This window comes from Eptesicus fuscus, unplaced genomic scaffold (genome assembly GCF_027574615.1).
Source record: "Eptesicus fuscus isolate TK198812 unplaced genomic scaffold, DD_ASM_mEF_20220401 scaffold_63, whole genome shotgun sequence".
Lineage (NCBI taxonomy): Eukaryota > Metazoa > Chordata > Mammalia > Chiroptera > Vespertilionidae > Eptesicus > Eptesicus fuscus.
This window is the reverse complement of record NW_026557629.1, coordinates 20,083-29,456: the sequence shown is the minus strand read 5'-3', so window position 1 is coordinate 29,456 and position 9,374 is coordinate 20,083. Positions and strand designations below refer to the sequence as shown.

At 40.7% G+C, this 9,374-nt stretch overlaps 1 long non-coding RNA gene across 1 annotated transcript; it reads left to right on the top strand.

Moving 5' to 3' along the window:
* Window positions 1-602: 602 nt before the first annotated feature.
* Window positions 603-6,431, top strand: LOC129148497 (uncharacterized). Its single transcript, XR_008555476.1, has 3 exons — window positions 603-661; window positions 5,803-5,885; window positions 6,411-6,431. It is a non-coding gene; the product is annotated as an uncharacterized LOC129148497 (long non-coding RNA).
* Window positions 6,432-9,374: the final 2,943 nt, after the last annotated feature.

Here is a 9,374-nt window from a genome sequence, read left to right as displayed (position 1 = left end):
ACAAGCTTCTCTGGATGCCATGTGCCAAGTCATGGGTCATGCCAGGGAGATCCAGTTACATTGGAGCTGGAAGGATGCAGAACCGAGGGAGTGAACTTGGGGACCGAAGATGGGAAGGGGTTAAAGATTACCCAGTGGTGGAAGTGTTAGCTCTTCCCTGGGACCTGGTGTGGAGATTTAGAGGTGAAGCATAAACCCATGCTTGGCTTTGTCTTGGAGGCATAATCTAGGAGATGGTAGAGGAATTGCTTGGCTGGAAGTCTGGGGCCCTGCAGGCATTGCCCAGACCTTAAATGGCATTGCTCTCTGCCATCCCCTCCCCCAATCCTTCCCACCCTACCCAGCTGCTCTGCTGAGGGCAATCCCAGTGAGTAATGGGACTGTGATAAGAGAGCAGCCTGCACTGGCATTTGGGCCTGGTGTCCACACTAACCAGGTGCCTTGGAGGAGGTTGTGGGGGGGACGGTTTGTCAGGAGTAGGAGTGGGGGTTCTTAGAGAGACAGCTCTGGTTTCAATTGTCTCCATTCTGAGAGGTTGGCATGACCTTTGAGGACATTGCCTTGAACTTCTCCAGGGAGGAATGCAGCCTCCATGATGAAGTTCAGAGACAGCTTTACCTGAATGTGATGCTGGAGAACTTTGAACTTCTGTCCTTGCTGGGTAAGACCCTCACTCTCACCAGTGACCTGGACTTGGCTTTGGGATTTCCCAGGCCCCATATCCCAGGGTGTGCTCTGTCCTCCCATGTAGACTGTGGTTCTGCTTGATTTTCCAGTTTCCTGGGTAGTTGCTGTCCTGGGGAGGGTGGGTCTATAGCCATTGCTTCCTTCTATTCCTGAAGTCCCAATTCTCCCCGCTGTACTACATTCACAGGGAAGGACTTGTGGTTGGTAGTGTTGCAGGAAGCCTGTGGGATTCCACCTTGATCAGTGAGGAAAGCATTTTCTATATTCCTGTTGGGCATGTGTATATATTTTTGTAAAATTGTCTCTACATTCTTATCCTGTTTGTTAACTATATTTTTTGGTTAAATAGTCTTTTGAATACTTTATATATGTTATATATTAATTGCTTACAACATACAGGAACACATATTTTTGCATGTGCTTAATAGTGCTTTGTAGATATTACTCCCCCACACCCTCTTTTCTACAAAATCTATGTTTTTGGCAACCCAGCATTCAGCAGGTCTAGTGCCACCATGTTTCTAGCTATCTTAGATGCTTGTTACTAGTGCTTAGCAAGTAAAAATTGTTAATGAAGTTATATAGACTTTGCTTTTGAGACAGAGTCATTGCATTGTCATTAGCCAGCAGTATAGTATTAACATACCTTCATTATTGCTGGGGAGCTGCAACTATTTGTGTTAATTTTTGTCTATATCACAATATTCGCTTTATTGTACTGATCAGAACCGAATCCACAACATCTCCAAGGTATTCCTTCATATAGTTTGCAAATGTTTTCTTCTGTTCTCTAGATTGCTCTTTCATTTCATTTTGTTTATTGGTGTTGTGCTGTGAAGACGCTATTTTTCTTTATTTGTTGCAGTGTGGACTGTTTATTTTTCTATGTTGTGTGGTGATTGGTGTGATATTCAGAAAATCCTGTCCAGAACAAATCTCAAAAACTTTTTCTCAAGGTTTTCCTGAGGAATTTTCAGTTTTAACGCTCACATTTAATTCTGTCCTGAATGTTGAGTTACATTTTATTAGTGGTATCCAGTATTGTTGTTTTACATATGAATGTCAATTCTTGAAGAAACTATCTTTCCTCCCTTCTGTGACTTGCAGCTTTGTCAAAGGTCACTTAAAAGTATGTGCCTGGGTTAAAAGTATGTGCCTGGGTTAAAAGTTTGTGCCTCAGTTTATTTTTATATTTTCTGTTCTGTTCTGTTTATATATGTATCTGTGTTTCTCCAGCAACACACTGTTTGGTTGCTTTCTCTTTGTAATAAATTGAAGTCAGGAAGTGTGATGCCACCAGCTTTGTCCTTGCTCAGGCTTGCTTTGGTTAATGGAGGTCTTTTGATTCCATTTCCAGATTTTTTATTCATTTCTTTGTAAAATACCATTGGAGTTATTGGGATTGCATTTAATCTGTAGTTTGCCTTGTGTAATATAGATATCTCCTCTATATTTCATTTTCAGACCCATGAACACGGGTTGTCTTTCAACTGATTTGTGCTTTTGCCATTCCATTCATCACTGTCTTATAGTATTCACTGTACAGATGTTTCACATTTTGTTTGAATTTATTCCTGTGGATTTTATTGTTTGGATGCTATTGTAAATTTGATTACATTCTTCATTTTCCATCAAGGAATTAATTATTAGTGTGTAGAAATGGAACTGTTTGTATGTATATTTTGCATCCTGTCATTTTTATGAATTTAATTCTTTATTCTCCTGTTATCTTCACCCAAATAGTGAGGATGTTTTCCATTTATTGTTCTTTTAGAGAGAGTGTGGGAGAGAGAGAGAGAAACATCCATTGGCTGCCTCCCACATGTGCCTCTACTGAGAGTAGGGAACAGACCTGCAATTTAAGTACCTACCCTTGACTGGGAATAGAACCATAGCCCTCCAGTGCACAAGCCAGCACTCTCATCAGTGAAGTACAGTGGGTAGGGATATTTATTTATTCTTTAAAGGATTTATGTATTTAAATATATGCATTTTTTGTTTCCTAGAGCAGTAGTTCTCAACGTTCTTAATGCCGCGACCCTTTAATACAGTTCCTCATGTTGTAGTGACCCCCAACCATAAAATTGTTTTTGTTGCTACTTCATAACTGTAATTTTGCTACTGTTATGTATCATAATATAAATATTTGATATGCAGGATGTCTTAGGCAACCCCTGTGAAAGAGGTCATGACCCACAGGTTGAGAACCGCTGTCCTAGAGGAAGAGGAGAGTGAGATAAAAACATCAATGATGAGAGAGAATCACTCATCAGCTGCCTCCTACATGACCCTCACTGGTGATTGAGCTCGCAACCAGTGCAGGTGTCCTAACAAGGAATCCAATTGTGACCTCCTAGTTCATGAGTCAATGCTCAATCAGTGATACATACGGAGCAGCATTTCTTTATTGATTTTAGAGACAGGAAGGGAGACAGAGAAAGAAAGCGAGTGAAGGATTGATGTGCTATTCTACCCATCTATGCATTCATTGGTTGTCCCCTACATGTGCCCTGATGGGGGATCAAACACACAACATTGGTGCATTGGGATCACATGCTCAACAACTGAGCCACCTGGACAGGGCTCTGAATTTGTTTATTAATTTCAGGAGCTCACAGTGGGATCTTGACAAATTTCTCTATGGAGGGTCATGTCATCTGGTAACACTAACATCTCTTATGATGCATTGTGGATCCTAGTGACAGGTGTCATGTCTTATCTTTCATGTATTTTATTGTTTACTTATTTGAGTCTTGGTTTTTGTTTCTTTATTTTTGCTTTAGTGTAACTAAAGGCTTGCGCATTTTTATATCTTTTTTCTTAAATATACCTTTTAGGTATTCCATTCTTTTGTCTTGTCTCCTTTTTCATGTTTGTTCTGATATTGATGGTTTCTGTCCTTTGAAACCTTTGGGTTTACTTTCCTCTTGTGTTTCCAGTTTCCTGAGGTGCCATGTTCGGTTCTTTGAGATCTTTTGTGACAATGTAGGCATTTATGTCTATAAAATTTCCCCTTAGAGTTACATTTTCTGAATGTTATACATAAGCTTTGTAGGTTGTCTTATTTACTTTGCCTCTAGACTTTTTAAAACAATCTTTATTGTTCAGATTATTATAGTTGGTCCTCTTTTTTCCTTACATAACTCCCTTCCACCCAGTTTCCACCCCATCCCAACTCATACCCTTACCCCTCCCCCGCCACTCTCCGCATCCATAAGTGTATGATTTTTGTCCAGTCTCTTCAGGCACTCCCACGTCCCTTTCCAACCCTGAGGATTGTCAGCCTACTCCCTTTCTATGCCCCTTATTCTATTATATTCACCAGATTATTCTGTTAATCAGATTTGTTATTCACTTGATTTTTAGATTCACTTGTTGATAGATATGTATTTGTTGTTCATAAGTTTTATCTTTACCTTTTTCTTCTTCTTCCTCTTCTTAAAGAATACCTTCAAGCATTTCATACTGTGGATGTGCCCACAACCACGGTACATGCCCTTGACCGAATCAAACTTGGGACCCTTGAGTTTGCAGGCCAACGCTCTATCCACTGAGCCAAATGGGTTAGGGCGCTTTATTTATTTAGTTAACTAGTTATTATTAACCCTTGTTTTTGACATTAGGTATCTTCAAATGTGTTTGCTCACCCACTTTCCTGTCATCCTTTCTATGCAGTTGTTCTTTTTTGGTATTCTGTATTACTGCTGGTCTTCATGGTACTCTTTTTTTATATAAATATATTTTATTGATAAATATATTTGATTAATTTTTTACAGAGAATAAGGGAGAGGAATAGAGAATTAGAAATATCAATGAGAGAGAAACATCAAATAGCTGCTTCCTGCACACACCCCACTGGGTAGTGCCTGCAACAAAGGCACATGCCCTTGACCGAATCGAACCTGGGACCCCTCATTCTGCAGGCTGACTCTCTATCCACTGAGCCAAACCGGTTAGGGCTATTTTATTGATTTTTAACATAGAGGAAGGGAGAGGGGGAGAGAGTTAGAAACATTGATCAGAGAGAAAAATCAATCAGTTGCCTCCTACACACCCCCTACTGGGGATGTGCCCGCAACCAAGGTACATGCCCTTGACTGGAATCGAACCTGGGACTCTTGAGTCTGCAGGCTGATGCTCTATCCACTGAGCCAAATTCATGGTACTCTTATTCCCATTTCCTGTGGGTTGGTTTTTTTCATGGATAGCCATCTACTTACTCTGGGATGGGAAAAGATTCTCTATCTCTGATTCTGCCATCTTGCTGATGTCACTCTCATAGGTCTTTTGTCTGTGATCTCCTTTGTGCTTTGTTGTTCTACCAGAGTGCTGACCATACATCTTTTTAAGATTCGCATCATTTATCCCATGCAGTGGCTCAACTAGGATATAAGAGGCAAAATCATTTATGCATCACAGAAGAAACATGACTTTATCCATGACAGGGTAGACCTGAGGCACTTTTGCCTTGGTGAAGAGCTGTGGGGATAGTTTTGATGCCTGGGCTTCGTTTCATTCATAACTAGGAACCCATTTTGTTCAACAACGTCCTGTTACCATTGCCCACTCACCCAATTCTACTTCTTCTTGCTTAATGGTGACACTTTGCGTACGACTCAGTTTTTAATAGTGATCATTCTACGCTGATTCCCAGCGCACGGATAACCTTAACCTCTCTAAACTTTGCACCTCTGCCTTTCACACATCTTGCTTTACTGCATTCCAATGTTGTTCCATGCCTGCAGAGCCTTAGAGTGCACACGTGTTATATTGACGCTGAACATCGCGTGCTCTTATATTATTGTCTACATAAACTCACATCGCCAGCATGAAAAGTCCGAAACGAAGCCATTTGTGGAGTAGTAACGAGTAGACCCTGTCTGTCTTCTTTTTGTCCCAGCCTATGCTTCTGTCCTCCCTTGGTGAGATTTTCATCATCCAGTGACCTTTTGGGCCATGTTATATATAAAACAGCCATTTCCTGAGAGTCTGACTTACTTGTCTTGAAAATCATTGTATGGAATCATGTCCAGTCATGACAGATAAACATTTGTAATAAACACATTCTGTTTTTATCAGGTCAACAGGCACTTCACCTACGTTTATTTTTTTCAGGTTGCTGCTGTGGAGAAGAGAATGTGGAGACCCCGACTGAACAGAAGGTTTCAGTAAGAGTGTCACGGGCAAGGAATCCCAAGGTAGCCTTGTCTTCCCAGAAGAGCCATCCCTGTGAGAGTTGTGAGCTAGTTTTGGGAAACATTTTCCACTTGACTGAGCTGCAGGAAACACAACAAGGACAGAAACTGTTGAGATGTGGTGCATGTGCAAAACGATTTTATTTCAGTGCAAAATTTCACCAGCATCATGTGAGAGAGAAGCTTTTCATTAGAGGTGTGGAAAGGAATTCATGTGCAAACAGCTTCGATTTCAATGTGTCCCAGAATCGTTTCACATGCAGGGAGGTTGGGCAGGGTGTTCTCACTGGGTCAGGACCTCTCCACCTAAAGGCTACTCAGACCAAGGACAGTCCAACTGCAATTTTGACGTGTGGGATGACATTTGAAAGGAGAAACAATTATTACAGTAGAAAAGAATGTAAGGAAGACATTAGTTGTACCCACACGTTTATTCAGGAAAAATGTGTCCATCTTGGAAGTCGGTGTTTTGTGTCCTCTGAATGTGGAAAATATATTACTAAATTATCTATCTTTCATTATCAACAGCGAGGTCACACTAGAGAAAAGCCTTATCACTGCAGTGAATGTGGGAAATATTTTACCAGGATAGGTGATCTTCACTGTCATCAGAGAGTTCATACAGGAGAAAAGCCTTATACATGCAGTGAGTGTGGAAAATCTTTTACATGTAGCAGTACTGTCCAAAATCATCAAAGAGTTCACACTGGAGAAATGCCTTATCAATGCAGTGAATGTGGAAAATATATTACCGCTAAGACCGACTTTCATCATCATCTGATAGTTCATACGGGAGAAAAGCCTTATAAATGTGAAGCCTTATGAATGTGGAAAATCTTTTAAACAAAGAAAAGGTCTCCAACATCATCAGAGAGTTCATAGGGGAGGAAAGCCTTATAAATGCATTGAATGTGGAAAATCTTTTACAAGTAGCACTGGTCTCCAATATCATCAGAGAGTTCACACTGGAGAAAAGCCTTATCAGTGCAGTGAATGTGGAAAATCTTTTACCTCTAAGACCATCCTTCATCAACATCGGAGAGTTCATACCAGAGAAAAGCCTTATCATTGCAGTGAATGTGGAAAATCTTTTACACGGAGAAATGCTCTACAATGTCATCAGAGAGTTCACACTGGAGAAAAGCCTTATCAATGCAGTGAATGTGGAAAATCTCTTACCACTAAGAAAATACTTCATCATCATCATCAGAGAGTTCACACAGGAGAAAAGCCTTATAAATGCAGTGAATGTGGAAAATCTTTTACACGGAGCAATGCTCTCCAATGTCATCAGAGAGTTCACACTGGAGAAAAGCCTTATCAATACAGTGAATGTGGGAAATCTCTTACCACTAAGAGAATACTTCATCATCATCGTCTGAGAGTTCATACAGGAGAAAAGCCTTATAAATGCAGTGAATGTGGGAAATCTTTTCTTGCTAGTAATGACCTTCATCGTCATCAGGGAGTTCATACAAGAGAAAAGCATTATAAATGCAATGAATGTGGAAAATCTTTTAAATGTGGCAGTGATCTCCAGTATCATCAGAGAGTGCACACTGGAGAAAAGCCTTATCAATGGAGTGAATGTGAAAATCTTTTACACGGAGCAATGCTCTCCAATATCGTAAGAGAGTTCACACTGAAGAAAGCCATTATGAGTGCAATAAATGTGAGGTATCTCTCAGCGAAATTTCTCAATTCACGCTGCACCTATGAGTCCAAATGTGAGAAATTTATTTGATGTGTAGGAAATGTAGTTTTTTAGTACTTAATAATAAAAGAAAATTTGTGAATCCTCATTTTTCTTAATTGTATCCCATATATTTAATCTAATATATTATGTAAAGTTCCCATAAGTGTTTTTTCTGTTGTGTTTGTTTGTTTTTATGTTGGAACACTATGTAATTATGTTGCACTTTCTAACATACAGAGATGTACTGCCAGATCTATGTCATTGCATATTTCTGTTGCTGACGGTTTTTCCCCTGAACTACCTGTAAAGTCCCTACAGATGGCATCAATCACCATCCTTATGTGCCCAGGGAAGCTAATTCTGCTGTCTAATTTGTTGAAGAAAATTAGGAATACCTGAGCCCTTGATTCTTACTTGTTTCCCTGTCATGAGTTTTCCCATAGGTCTGATTACCGTTGGTGCCAGCAAACATAATGTTGCAGAGGAACTGCCATTTTCGGGGACATGCTTTGCCTGAATGCTGGTGATGAATTTATTGAGTGCCTCCGTCATCAGTGGAAGAACTGCCAGTCTCATGTCTCTTTGGTTTGTAAAATAATGAAGGCTTTTTCCCAAGACTTCTTTAATCTTGGGTGTTCTATTTACTGTGTGGGTTAGCTTATAGGAAGATCTGGGTTCTCCAAGCATGATGAGGTGAAAAATTTTGTGGGGGTCTCAAATATTTTTGCCCTTGGAGGAACAGTATGGTGTAGAAATTAGCTCAGCAGTTTTGGCAAATTTACATTGTGCCCATATTTTCCTTGGAAGCACTGTGTACTTTTTAATCTTCACGTGATTTCTGGATGCTTTGAGACACAGAGATCCCTCCAAAGAGGGGGTTGCTGTGACAACCTCAATGATGTCTGGGAGCAAGAATTTCTTTTATTGTTTTCAAGGGATGCCAATACATGTGAAGGGAATCTGTTGTCCAGGTGTTGCAAAGAGCCATGTGCCCTAAGGCCTACAATTTCACTGGTAATGGTTTGTGATTTTTTTTAATTTCATATTTTATTGATTTTTCACAGAGAGGAAGGGAAAGGGATAGAGAGCTAGAAACATCGATGAGAGAGAGACATCGACCAGCTGCCTCTTGCACACCCCCCACCGGGGGATGTGCCCGCAACCAATGTACATGCCTTTGACCAGAATCGAACCTGGAACCTTCCAGTCCGCAGACCGACGCTCTATCCACTGAGCCAAACCGGTTTCGGCTGGTCTGTGATTTGAGCACCATAGCAGTAAGGGGAAACCCTTTCACTGTAGAAACACTGACCTAATTTTTAAAAAAAATATTTTATTGAGTTTTTACAGAGAGAAAGGGAGAGGGATAGAGAGTTAGAAACATCGATGAGGAAGAAACATCCATCAGCCACCTCCTGCACATCCCCCACTGGGGATGTGCCTGCAACCTAAGTACATGCCCTTGACCGAAATCGAACCTGGGACCTTTCAGTCCGCAGGCTGACGCTCTATCCACTGAGCCAAACCAGTTTTGTCCTGACCTAATTTTTGTTGGGCGAGACTGCGGCCCATTAGATGGAATGGTCCTCATCTAAATATGCATCCAGAAATTATTTTGAGGAAAAGACTGTAAGAGCTATGTGTACACAGATGTGAGGTTCTCCAGCGATGTTTATCTTCTGTGGAGCAGTCATTGTCATTGATTATAATCAGGATGTTTTGTGGCTCCTGTAGCTTCTCAGATGTTCCCATCAGAGCCATTGATGTGCTGGCAGGAATACAAAGATAGAGACAAA